This window comes from Littorina saxatilis, linkage group LG9, assembly GCF_037325665.1.
Source record: "Littorina saxatilis isolate snail1 linkage group LG9, US_GU_Lsax_2.0, whole genome shotgun sequence".
NCBI classification, from domain to species: Eukaryota; Metazoa; Mollusca; class Gastropoda; order Littorinimorpha; family Littorinidae; genus Littorina; species Littorina saxatilis.
In genome coordinates this window covers 64950957-64963737 of record NC_090253.1, presented here as the reverse complement: position 1 = coordinate 64963737, position 12781 = coordinate 64950957, and the positions used below count along the sequence as shown (strand labels likewise).

Sequence of the window (12781 nt, the reverse complement as noted above, 5' to 3'; positions counted from 1 at the left end):
AGGAAGACAGAGACAATCTCACAGAGACCGAGAAACACACACTGTAGCCAAATTGATCGATCTGTCCCTCTGTCACATTCTCTCCTCCCTCTCCCTCTCACGCGTTCTCTTCCTCTCATATATGTAGCTGTCTTTGTATTTGTCACTCTGTCTCTCTCTCTGTCTCTCTGTCACATTCTCTCCTCCCTCTCCCTCTCACGCGTTCTCTTCCTCTCATATATGTAGCTGTCTTTGTATTTGTCACTCTGTCTCTCTCTCTGTCTCTCTCTCTGTCACATTCTCTCCTCCCTCTCCCTCTCACGCGTTCTCTTCCTCTCATATATGTAGCTGTCTTTGTATTTGTCTCTCTCTCTGTCTCTCTCTCTGGCTTAATCAAATTTATGTGCGAATGAGCAAATACGCTCTGTAGCTTATCTCTCTCACAATTCTGTCTCTCTCTCCCTCTCTCTCTCTTTCTTAGTCTCTCTTTCTTAGTCTCTCTTTCTATCTCTCTCTCACTCTCTCCCTCACTCTCTCACTCTCTCTCTCTCTCACTCTCTCTCACTCTCTCTCTCTCTCTCACTCACTCTCTCTCTCTCACGCTTTCTCTGTCTCTTAAATGTCTCTGTTTCTCTTAATGCGTGATTTAATGAGCAAATACGCCCTGTGGCTTTTTCTCTCGAGAGATCATTCTCTCGATCGCTCTCTCACAATTGTGTATCCCTCTCCCTCTCACCTTTTCTCTCACATCTCTGTCTCTTTCTTTGTCTCTCTCTCTGGCTTAATGTGTGAATGAGCAAATATGCCCTGTAGCGCAAACAGTAACAAGGATGGCCAAATCTCAAAATTGTAACCTGCCAACCGGACGAGTAACTTCAAGAAAGTTACTAGAAGTAGAAGTTACTAGCCTGCCAGAAATTTCTCTGGCCCGGTACATACCACAGTTTCTGCATGTACAGTGTTTATCTTCAACCATTAGTGTTGCATTGGATCTGCTTGTTCAGTGTTTATCTTCAACCATTAGTGTTGCATTGGATCTGCTTGTTCAGCGGCCAGCCGGGTGAGTAGCCAGGCGGCTTCTACTCGCCCGGCAGATCTTTTTCTGGCCACTGAACATCCATGAGTAAGATGAAATGCATGGATAAAATGCAGGGACATAAAACACACGGGCAAAAGTCAAGTACGCATGCACACACACACACATGAACACATCATCACATGAACACACGCACACACACGTATAATAATAATAATAATAATAATGGAAACTTATAGAGCGCTTACCTAGAAGCTCTAAGTCTAAGCGCTTTACAATGACATTGCTATACACATGTATATACATGTACAAAACCAAAATACAGCATTAAGACACAACAAGTCGCGTAAGGCGAAAATACAATATTTACACGGTCAAGTAGCTGTCGAACTCACAGAATGAAACTGAACGCAACGCAACGCAGCAAGACCGTATACTCGTAGCATCGTCACTCCACGGCCCGTGGCAAAGGCAGTGCCCGTGGAATTGACAAGAAGAGCGGGGTATTCGTTGCGCTAAGAAGGAATATAGCACGCTTTTCTGTACCTCTCTTCGTTTTAACTTTCTGAGCGTGTTTTTAATCCAAACATATCATATCTATATATTTTTGGAATCAGGAACCGACAAGGAATAAGATGAAAATGTTTTTGAATTGATTTCGAAAAAAAAATTTTGATAATAATTTTTATATATTTAATTTTCAGAGCTTGTTTTTAATCCGAATATAACATATTTATATGTTTTTGGAATCAGCAAATGATGGAGAATAAGATAAACGTAAATTTGGATCGTTTTATAAATTTTTATTTTTTTTTACAATTTTCAGATTTTTAATGACCAAAGTCATTAATTAATTTTTAAGCCACCAAGCTGAAATGCAATACCGAACCCCGGGCTTCGTCGAAGATTACTTGACCAAAATTTCAACCAATTTGGTTGAAAAATGAGGGCGTGACAGTGCCGCCTCAACTTTCACGAAAAGCCGGATATGACGTCATCAAAGACATTTATCAAAAAAATGAAAAAAACGTATGGGGATATCAATCCCAGGAACTCTCATGTCAAATTTCATAATGATCGGTCCAGTAGTTTGGTCTCAATCGCTCTACACGCACACACACACACACACACATACACACACACATACACACACACATACACCACGACCCTCGTTTCGATTCCCCCTCGATGTTAAAATATTTAGTCAAAACTTGACTAAATATAAAAAGAACAGCAATACAAAAGCAAATTCATCGTTTAAATCCATGCAGTCACGTGAACACATTCACACACACACACACACACACACACACATGTATACAGGCTTGCGTGAAAAGTGTACAAGTTTAACAAATGAGTGCATCACCAGCTAATGTGAAAATATCTAGATTTATAAGTACTGTTTGTTGTAAATACCAGATTTATGAGCTTACATTTTGAAAATGAACAAATGTAAAGTATTATTTAAATGCTGGACTGATTTAATGCTGATTGTATTTATCATGTGAAATATATGTAATTGTAAACAGCATTTCTCTGTGAGTGCAAGCATTTAGTAAACTGTAAAAAAAAAATTTTAAAAAAAGGAGTTGACAATGTTTGTGGGGGGAGGGGGGATGACACCAATTGAGTGATCTGAAACCAAACCAAACACAGAGAAACAGAATGAACATCTCTTGTCTTGGTGTGAGAGTATGGCTTGTGAACTTATCCCTTCAGCAGAATGGTAGGAAACTAACATGTACACATAAATATCCGTGAAACAGAGTTATGACTAATCTTTTGTGTTTCAGTGGTGACAAACCCCCCCCCATGGTGAAGCTAGCTGACAGCCAGTGCAACACACACCGATGTAATCATCATGCTACACGTGGGTGTGCTGGCGCTGGGGGCGTGGTTCATGATGACAGCGGTGTGGTGGTTGTCGCACATCACGGCGCGCTACTACCGCTGTCTGCGTCGTAACACAGAGTTCCGGACGTCGGTGACCTTCACCTGGTGCACGCGATGCAAGGTGCAGCCGCTAGAGGGACTGGTCAAGGTCAGCGTGGGGGTCGTGCTGACCCTGGTCGAGTTCACTCAAGACAGAGGCTACCCGGGGGACGCCGCCTTTCTCTCGCGCACGGAGCTAGGAACTCTCTCCTCCTTCCTGGTGATGTGGGGCCTGATGGACATGTTGGCTCACTGGGGCCCCCCCGCTCTGTGCGTCTACCTTGACTTTGCTGGCCTCCTGCTGTTCTACACAGCGCTGGGGGCGGTGCAGGGGGCGCGTGCTTTCTTGACGGAGCAGCCGGTGTCGTCGCTACACTCGCTGTCATTGTATGTGGCTGTGGGTAGCATGGTGGTGACGGTGGTGGAGGGCCTGCATCCTTATAACGTGCTGTGTCCCGTCGCTCGCAGTTACCTCCTCCTACTGCAGGGCTCGTGGTGGCTGCACGCGGCCGTGCTGACTGACAGCAGTTCACACCTAGGGGGCGCTAGCGTGGAGGGCAGGAGAGACACCATGCTGCTGTTCACTATGATCTTCGTGGGCCACGCGGCGGTCAATGTGACGATGGTGGTGTGCCTGTGGTTGCTGGTGGGGAAGCTGGTGGAGCGGTCGTGTTGCGGTCGCTGTCTGGACGCTGACTCCACGCCCAGTGACGGCGTCTTCCTTGAGAACAGGGTTCGTTTCAACTACCATGTGCTGAGTCGCTTTGACTCTGAGACAGACGAACAGTAGTGGCTACAACTACCACGTGCTGAGTCGCTTTGACTCGAAGACTGACGAACAGTAGTGGCTACAACTATCACGTGCTGAGTCGCTTTGACTCTGAGACTGACGAACAGTAGTGGCTACAACTATCACGTGCTGAGTCGCTTTGACTCTGAGACTGACGAACAGTAGTGGCTTCAACTACCACGTGCTGAGTCGCTTTGACTCGAAGACTGACGAACAGTAGTGGCTACAACTATCACGTGCTGAGTCGCTTTGACTCTGAGACTGACGAACAGTAGTGGCTTCAACTACCACGTGCTGAGTCGCTTTGACTCGAAGACTGACGAACAGTAGTGGCTACAACTATCACATGCTGAGTCGCTTTGACTCTGAGACTGACGAACAGTAGTGGCTACAACTACCACTTGCTGAGTCGCTTTGACTCTGAGACTGACGAACAGTAGTGGCTACAACTGTCACGTGCTGAGTCGCTTTGACTCTGAGACTGACGAACAGTAGTGGCTTCAACCACCACGTGTTGAGTCGCTTTGACTCTGAGACTGACGAACAGTAGTGGCTACAACTGTCACGTGCTGAGTCGCTTTGACTCTGAGACTGACGAACAGTAGTGGCTACAACTATCACGTGCTGAGTCGCTTTGACCCTGAGACTGACGAACAGTAGTGGCTACAACTATCACGTGCTGAGTCGCTTTGACTCTGAGACTGACGAACAGTAGTGGCTACAACTATCACGTGCTGAGTCGCTTTGACTCTGAGACTGACGAACAGTAGTGGCTACAACTATCACGTGCTGAGTCGCTTTGACTCTGAGACTGACGAACATGCAGTAGTGGCTACAACTACCACATGCTGAGTCGCTTTGACTCTGAGACTGACAAACAGTAGTGGCTACAACTATCACATGCTGAGTCGCTTTGACTCTGAGACTGACAAACAGTAGTGGCTACAACTATCACATGCTGAGTCGCTTTGACTCTGAGACTGACAAACAGTAGTGGCTACAACTATCACATGCTGAGTCGCTTTGACTCTGAGACTGATGAACAGTAGTGGCTACAACTATCACGTGCTGAGTCGCTTTGACTCTGAGACTGACAAACAGTAGTGGCTACAACTATCACATGCTGAGTCGCTTTGACTCTGAGACTGATGAACAGTAGTGGCTTCAACTACCACGTGTTGAGTCGCTTTGATGAGACTGACGAACAGTAGTGGCTACAACTATCACATGCTGAGTCGCTTTGACTCTGAGACTGACGAACAGTAGTGGCTACAACTATCACATGCTGAGTCGCTTTGACTCTGAGACTGACAAACAGTAGTCAATCAATCAATCAATGAAGCTTATATCGCGCATATTCCGTGGGTACAATTCTAGGCGCTCTGCAGTGATGCCGTGTGAGATGAAATTTTATACGGCCAGTAGATTGCAGCCATGTCGGCGCATATTTACCTTTCACGGCCTTATTCCAAGTCACACGGGTATGGTAGACAATTATTAACTGCGCCTAAGCAATTTTGCCAGGAAAGACCATTTTGTCAATCGTGGGATCTTTAACGTGCACACCCAATGTAGTATACACGGGGGGTGGTTCGGACACCGAAGAGAGTCTGCACACAAAGTTGACTCTGTGAAATAAATTTCCGCCGAACCTGGGATCGAACTCACGCTGACAGCGGCCAACTGAATACAAATCCAGCGCGCTACCGACTGAGCTATATCCCCGCCCGTAGTGGCTTCAACTACCGCATGTTGAGTCGCTTTGACTCTGAGACTGACGAACAGTAGTGGCTACAACTATCACGTGCTGAGTCGCTTTGACTCTGAGACTGACGAACAGTAGTGGCTACAACTATCACGTGCTGAGTCGCTTTGACTCTGAGACTGACGGACAGTAGTGGCTACAACTACCACGTGCTGAGTCGCTTTGACTCTGAGACTGACGGGCAGTAGTCAGTAGTGGCTTCAACTACCACGTGTTGAGTCGCTTTGACTCTGAGACTGACGAACAGTAGTGGCTACAACTACCATGTGCTGAGTCGCTTTGACTCTGAGACTGACGAACAGTAGTGGCTACAACTACCATGTGCTGAGTCGCTTTGACTCTGAGACTGACGAACAGTAGTGTTTACAACTACCATGTGCTGAGTCGCTTTGACTCTGAGACTGACGAACAGTAGTGGCTACAACTACCATGTGCTGAGTCGCTTTGACTCTGAGACTGACGAACAGTAGTGGCTACAACTACCACGTGCTGAGTCGCTTTGACTCTGAGACTGACGAACAGTAGTGGCTACAACTATCACATGCTGAGTCGCTTTGACTCTGAGACTGACGAACAGTAGTGGCTACAACTATCACATGCTGAGTCGCTTTGACTCTGAGACTGATGAACAGTAGTGGCTACAACTATCACGTGCTGAGTCGCTTTGACTCTGAGAATCTCATATCTTGAAAATAAAATGAGGGTTAATTAATTTACATGTGGGAGAGAAAAAAAAAGTCTGGTACAGTTTTGTTAGTTATTAAAGTTGATTGTACTGGGCCATTTTGAAAAACATGCATGTAGCGCTTGTATCATATCTTGAGTGACATTTAATTCAGTGAACTGTACATCTGTGTTGCAGCTGAATGAGATACTTGTATCACATCTTGAGTGACATTTAATTCAGTGAACTGTACATCTGTGTTGCAGCTGAATGAGATACTTGTATCATATCTTGAGTGACATTTAATTCAGTGAACTGTACATCTGTGTTGCAGCTGAATGAGATACTTGATCATGAGACCCAGGCGATTGTTTTGTACGTGTTGTGGTAGGCAGATGTACAGTAACTACTTAATTTTTAGATGTTTATTTATTTATTTCTTATTTTGCTTTTGTTCACCGACTACTTGGTTGTTGTATTGAGGTACATGTACGCATAAATTTGTATCTCTTGTTAAGTTTTGATTGACCGAATTGATTGATTCACTGATACTCAAATTCATATTTTAGTCACTGAAATGTGTACATTGTTTATTAAATAACTTTGTTTTCAAGCTTTGTACTGTTTACCTGTACATGATATTTTTCATGACCAGTTGTGGCCTATCAGTGCATTTTCCTGTTTCTGTCTCTAGTCATCATCATGCTGTGTATGTCGTCTTGTTTTTGTCTCTAGTCATCATCATGCTGTGTATGTCGTCTTGTTTCTGTCTCTAGTCATCATCATGCTGTGTATGTCGTCTTGTTTCTGTCTCTTGTCATCATCATGCTGTGTATGTCGTGTTGTTTCTGTCTCTAGTCATCATCATGCTGTGTATGTCGTGTTGTTTCTGTCTCTAGTCATCATCATGCTGTGTATGTCATCTTGTTTCAGACTTAAAATGTTGATCACACTTTGTGTTCACCAGCAAAGTAACCTAAGACTTAGAGCTTGTATGGTGTCACATTTTATGTATGCAAGATACATTATGAACCTAAGAGCTGTATTGTATGCCAGTTTTAGTTATTTGTTGACCAGCTTTAAGTACTTGTTGCTATATTTACAGCAGGGCTGACATTGGGTTCAGTGGGTGGGCTACTGACGGCGTTAAGTACTTGTTGCTATTTACAGCAGGGCTGACATTGGGTTCAGTGGGTGGGCTACTGACGGCTTTAAGTACTTGTTGCTATTCACAGCAGGGCTGACATTGGGTTCAGAGGGTGGGCTACTGACGGCTTTAAGTACTTGTTGCTAGGTATTTACAGCAGGGCTGACATTGGGTTCAGTGGGTGGGCTACTGACAGCTGTAAATGCTGGTTGCTATTTACAGCAGGGCTGACATTGGGTTCAGTGGGTGGGCTACTGACGGCTATAAGTACTTGTTGCTATATTTACAGCAGGGCTGACATTGGGTTCAGTGGGTGGGCTACTGATGGCTTTCCTGACAGTGTCAGCTCAGCAAACTGTTATGTAGATACCAAGGGAGGGAACTCAGTAGCTCGGACGAAGATGATTGTCTGCAGTTTGTGCAATCCGTATTGTTGATTTTGCTGGGTGTCTTCCTGTCACAGTCAGGAGGCTAGTTGTGGTTGATCCGACTGTCTGTACTGGTTGCTTTCCATGTTTCCATCCGTCTTTAAATGGTAAAGTGAGTGAACTTGAGTGCAGCCCTTGTCATTCAAATGTTTGTTGTTGCTGGGTGTCTTCCTGTCTCAGTCAGGATGCTATGTACATGGGATTGATCTGACTGTGTGCACTGGCTATTTTTTTTGTTTTGATCATCTTGAACTATCACATAACATGGTATGTACATTCAGTGAAGTTAATTCTTGTGATGTGATTTTCGCCTACCGGTACCCCCCGCGGGTTAGGGGGAAGAATTTACCCGATGCTCCCCAGCATGTCGTAAGAGGCGACTAACGGATTCTGTTTCTCCTTTAACCCTTGTTAAGTGTTTCTTGTATAGAATATAGTCAATTTTTGTAAAGATTTTAGTCAAGCAGTATGTAAGAAATGTTAAGTCCTTTGTACTGGAAACTTGCATTCTCCCAGTAAGGTAATACATTGTGCTGCGTTGCGGGCCCCTGGAGCGAATTTTTGATTAGTGCTTTTGTGAACAAAAAACAATTGACAAGTGGCTCTATCCCTTCTCCCCCCTTTCCCTGTCGCAATATAACCTTCGTGGTTGAAAACGACGTTAAACACCAAATAAAGAAAGAAAGAAAGATTTTCGCCTCATAATTTGTTTGCCTTGCCTGCTTTACAAAACATTAGCAGTCATTCAAACTGAAATGAGAATTTCAGGCTAAATGAAACAGATTGGTTTTATTCACATGTGATGAAGGTGAACATGGGCACTGCTGATTTGAAAGCCAAAGTGACAGGTAGGGATGACCCACAAAGCTTTAACTTTGACCAATGACACCAAACAGGCTGAAGACATGCCGCACAGGTCAAGCATGATGTGACCTTCAGTTGATTGATTGTCACCATTATTCGTGATGAGTCAGTTCACATACTGTGCTTCTGCACAGGTCATGCATGATGTGACCTGATAGTAGCACAGCCCAGATTGTAACCATCATTCGTGATGAGTCACTTCACATACTGTGTTTCTGCACAGGTCATGCATGATGTGACCTGATAGTAGCACAGCCCAGATTGTAACCATCATTCGTGATGAGTCACTTCACATACTGTGTTTCTGCACGGGTCATGCATGATGTGACCTGATAGTAGCACAGCCCAGATTGTCACCATCATTCGTGATGAGTCAGTTCACATACTGTGTTTCTGCACGGGTCATGCATGATGTGACCTGATAGTAGCACAGCCCAGATTGTCACCATTATTCGTGATGAGTCAGTTCACATACTGTGCTTCTGCACAGGTCATGCATGATGTGACCTGATAGTAGCACAGCCCAGATTGTCACCATTATTCGTGATGAGTCAGTTCACATACTGTGCTTCTGCACAGGTCATGCATGATGTGACCTGATAGTAGCACAGCCCAGATTGTAACCATCATTCGTGATGAGTCACTTCACATACTGTGTTTCTGCAGACTGTCTGTGTTGTACAGTTTTTAACACTAACCACATGTATGGTGCTCTTAGCTTGCTACACATGTTACCAACAACCTAACTATATATTTCAGCAATCTCTTTATAAGACCGCTAATTACCCTAAAACTATTGGGTCTTAAAAGAGATGGAGTCTTAAGATGGAAGCAAATGTATAGGTGCCAAAAACAAAGTCTGAGTAGCAGAGTCTTGAAAAGGGCGATAACTTGTGTTGAGAGGTATTCAGCGAAAGGTTCTAACACTAAGCTGCACAGTTACGTGTGTCAATTGGTTTGTGAATTATCTTGTTGTGATTTAAATATATGCTAATCTGGTAGGTCAAACAAGTATGAACAATAATCCATCTTGTTTGCATCAGTACAAGTATAATGTTCATACCAACCAAGCCTTAACAATGCACCAGTTTATAGGCCATAGTAAAGAGCGTGTGATGTTGTGCGTCAAGCAGTCAGCGTTTTGAAGGTAAACCTTACTAGTTGCAGCATGACTAGGTCTTGAAGTAACAACAACACTGTTTGACATACTTACAGTGTTACACAGGGCTTGGTACAACACAGTGCCTTGCTGCAGTATGACTAGGTCTTGAAGTAACAACAACACTGCCTGTCATACTTACAGTGTTACACAGGGCTTGGTACAACACAGTGCCTTGCTGCAGTATGACTAGGTCTTGAAGTAACAGCAACACTGTCTGTCATACTTACAATGTTACACAGGGCTTGGTACAACACAGTGTCTTGCTGCAGCGTGACTAGGTCTTGAAGTAACAACAACACTGTCTGTCATACTTAGTGTTACACAGGGCTTGGTACAACACAGTGCCTTGCTGCAGTATGACTAGGTCTTGAAGTAACAACAACACTGTCTGTCATACTTACAGTGTTACACAGGGCTTGGTACAACACAGTGTCTTGCTGCAGCGTGACTAGGTCTTGAAGTAACAACAACACTGTCTGTCATACTTACAATGTTACACAGGGCTTGGTACAACACTGTGTCTTGCTGCAGCGTGACTAGGTCTTGAAGTAACAACAACACTGTCTGTCATACTTAGTGTTACACAGGGCTTGGTACAACACAGTGCCTTGCTGCAGTATGACTAGGTCTTGAAGTAACAACAACACTGTTTGACATACTTACAGTGTTACACAGGGCTTGGTACAACACAGTGCCTTGCTGCAGTATGACTAGGTCTTGAAGTAACAACAACACTGCCTGTCATACTTACAGTGTTACACAGGGCTTGGTACAACACAGTGTCTTGCTGCAGCGTGACTAGCTATAGGTCTTGAAGTAACAACAACACTGTCTGACATACTTAGAGTGTTACAAAGGCTTGGCACAACGGCACAGTGCCTTGCTGCAGTATGACTAGGTCTTGAAGTAACAACAACACTGTTTGACATACTTACAGTGTTACACAGGGCTTGGTACAACACAGTGCCTTGCTGCAGTATGACTAGGTCTTGAAGTAACAACAACACTGTCTGTCATACTTACAGTGTTACACAGGGCTTGGTACAACACAGTGTCTTGCTGCAGCGTGACTAGCTATAGGTCTTGAAGTAACAGCAGCTCAATATGTCGTACTTACCCTGTGACTTGGTACAACACAGTGCCTTGCTGCAGTATGACTAGGTCTTGAAGTAACAGCAGCACAATCTGTCGTACTTACCCTGTGACTTGGTACAACACAGTGCCTTGCTGCAGTATGACTAGGTCTTGAAGTAACAGCAGCACAATATGTCGTACTAGGTCTTGATAAAACTAAGTATTTAGTTTTTGATAAAAAGAGGAAGCATGTAGAATGCAGCTCCTATCTATTTATGACTTGCCTGCTGTAGGTGTGTGTGTGTGTGTGTGTGTGTGTGTGTCCAGTTCTCCCCAAGTCTACCAGTCGCTGCCCCTGTCACAAGCCTGAGCAGTTGTACCAGCTCTCAGTCTACTTTCTATCACCGTGCTGCAAAGTGCACGAAATAATCTTTCACCGTGGCTTACTTCCCCCCCACGGGTTAGGGGGAGTCCCATATTGGTTGGGACGAGAAAGAATTTACCCGATGCTCCCCAGCATGTCGTAAGAGGCGACTAACGGATTCTGTTTCTCCTTTTACCCTTGTTAAGTGTTTCTTGTATAGAATATAGTCAATTTTTGTAAAGATTTTAGTCAAGCAGTATGTAAGAAATGTTAAGTCTTTTGTACTGGAAACTTGCATTCTCCCAGTAAGGTAATATATTGTACTACGTTGCAAGCCCCTGGAGCAAATTTTTGATTAGTGCTTTTGTGAACAAGAAACAATTGGCAAGTGGCTCTATCCCACCTTCCCCCGTCGCGATATAACCTTCGTGGTTGAAAACGATGTGAAACACCAAATAAAGAAAGTAAAGAAAGAAAGTGGCTTACTTTTGACAGAAGTGACAGGTTCACACTATGCAGTCAGACTGGAACTTGCTCAACCGCTCAGGCTTTAAATAGGGGCGCGCAGTGGGTGACTTCGGGAGGACAGTTGGGGCACACACACACACACACACACACACACACACACACACACACACACACACACACACACACACACACACACACACACACACACACTCACTCACTCACGGAATCACAAGAGCATTGTGCCAAAAAGAAGAGATGCCTTGTGTAATTACAACTAATGTGTTCGGGGTTTGAATTTGCATTTACTGACAAAAACTGTCAGAGATCTGTCTCTATGTCTGCCTCACTTTCCCAGTACAGTATTAACTTGCTTTTTCGTGACGCTTTTTTGTCTGACTGATTGTTCTGAAGATATTCTAATAGTTTATTGAAACCTCCACAGACAGTATATATATTATGTGCCTGCGTGTGATTTTATTAAAATAACAAAGTATGAAATGTGAAACATAGTATATATATTATGTGCCCGAGTGTGATTTTATTAAAATAACAATGTGAAACATTAAAAATAGAAGTGAAACTCTAACGGTGCATGTTAGTATGTGTATGAGAGAACTCGAACTCGAAAACTTTATTACCGAGGGATGATAGCATTAGGTCCATATGGTCCTTTCTTACAGCTAGTCCCTACTATGATACACACATGAAACAAAGAACACATTGAAGAATAAAAAATAAAAAATAAATCACACACAAAAAATCAAATAAAACAAAATTATGTAGGGAAAAGTATAACAAAGTAAAAATATAAAAAAAAAATTCAAAAGTGTGCTTGTTAATGGAAGCATACTATACACTTTCTCTTTCACACATCCTCACACACATTCGCACAAACTGTACACCGACTTAGTCGTTAGAGAGGTGCTTTCGGAGCTGTCTTTTAAAAGAAGATAATGACAGACATGACTTGATATTTACAGGTAGTGAATTCCAAAGGAACGCACCAGAATAAGAAAAACTCGTTTTAAACAAATCGATGCGGGGCCTTGACAAGGCAAGATTATTTCGAGTGTTTGAATAATATGACGGAGATGATTTGAAGAGTTGT

General features: G+C 43.6%; 1 long non-coding RNA gene across 1 annotated transcript; it reads left to right on the top strand.

The window, feature by feature from the left end:
• The first annotated feature begins 6186 nt into the window (after positions 1–6186).
• Positions 6187–11446, top strand: LOC138976818 (uncharacterized). The gene is made up of 2 exons (XR_011459160.1): positions 6187–11009; positions 11046–11446. It is a non-coding gene; the product is annotated as an uncharacterized lncRNA (long non-coding RNA).
• The last annotated feature ends 1335 nt before the right edge of the window (positions 11447–12781 follow it).